Genomic DNA, 1643 nt, shown 5'->3' on the forward strand with positions numbered 1-1643 from the left:
TTTTTGTTTTTTTCTTTAAAAAATCTTTTCTTTTACTAGCAGTTTATTTTATTGTTTTTTTTTTTGAATGATTTAAATTCATCGATATGAAAAAGAACATGTGAAAGAAAATATCAATTAGAATGATAATGATTATTATATTTTCGCATACATCGTTAACTTCTTATTGTTTCATTATCATTTACACTGCCATTTTTTCCATTACAAAAAAAAAAAGTGTGAAATGATAAAATTTTATGTTATCTATCAAATAAAATTAAAATTTTATTTCATTATCAGTAAGTCTGAAAATGAATTAAAATTATATTTTTATGATTAGAAATTGAAATAAAATTTCAAACCACTTCAATTTTAGTTGATACATATTTTATTTAAAAAATTACATCCTAAATTGAATTCAGGATGTAATTTTTGAAATAAAATGAAAAAATTAAAAAAAGCTTTTTTTTTGTCATTAACAAATAATAGTGAAATTGCAATTAAATGTTGTAAAAATTGATAAATAATCAAGTGTAAATTAGTGTTAAATAAGAAGACATTAAGAAATGTATAGTTAATGCATATTTTTAATCCAGTCATAATTGTTGATTAACTTTTATGATATGATCCATTAAAATTAATGATATATGATATTGCACTAATATAAATCTAATTTTAATTACTTCTAGTTTTCCCACTTCAAATTTTCCTTTCTTCCTTCGCCGTTTTTTCTTTCTTCTTTTTTTCCTTCTGTTTTTTAAACTGCTATTAATAATTGACATTTTCTTTGTTAGTGAGAATGCAAAGTAATGACGAACATTTGTATTCAAGCTAATGCTTCCTATCCTATTGCTTCTCTTCAAAAAATGATCTTTCCTAAAAATAATTCAAAATTTAATTTTGTATTTAAATTCCATATGAAATAAATAATTTATCATAGATCCTGAAATTACTTAAATCATTAATTTCGATTTTCATAAAATTTTATGACAAACGAGAAAAAAAAGAAATGAAAACTTAAAATGACAGTGATAAGTTAATGATAGCATACTTATTTTATGAATCTATTCTATGAAATTTTATAAATTTTGCTAATTTTATTTATGCTATTTAAATGATAGATGCAGAATAATTTTCATATCTTAAGATTTTTTTCTTTTTTTTTCCATAGGCATTAGATTTCAGTAACATCACTTAGTAGTAATAAATGCGCCTTTTTTTTTTTTTTTTGACAACGACTAAACTTTGACCATCATTTTCAGAAATTTGTCAATTACCAAATCTAAGCATGCATCATTTTATTGGCAAATAATTTTTTTTCTACGGTTAAGAAAAAAAAAAATGAAATCAGTTGAACCTTACCTTCCCTCTTCGTTTTTTTTTTCTTTCCTTTATAGCTTTATTTATACATCATTAAGAGATTAATTGCTATTCAATATTTTCTTTAATGTTATTTGTTTACTAAATGGAAAAAAAAAAAAGAGAAAAATGAATTTCGTTTATAAAAAAAAAAAAATTTTTCTATGAATGAATGAATGTATGTTAATGTTAAAAAATTCATAATTTTTCGAAATTTTTAACAAATTTTTTATTACCAAATATCATTTTTTTTTCGTTTTTTTTTCATTATGCCATTTCTCTTTTATTTAATTTCTTTTTTTTTT

Source organism: Loa loa (assembly GCF_000183805.2).
Source record: "Loa loa unplaced genomic scaffold supercont3.871, whole genome shotgun sequence".
Classification (NCBI taxonomy): Eukaryota; Metazoa; Nematoda; class Chromadorea; order Rhabditida; family Onchocercidae; genus Loa; species Loa loa.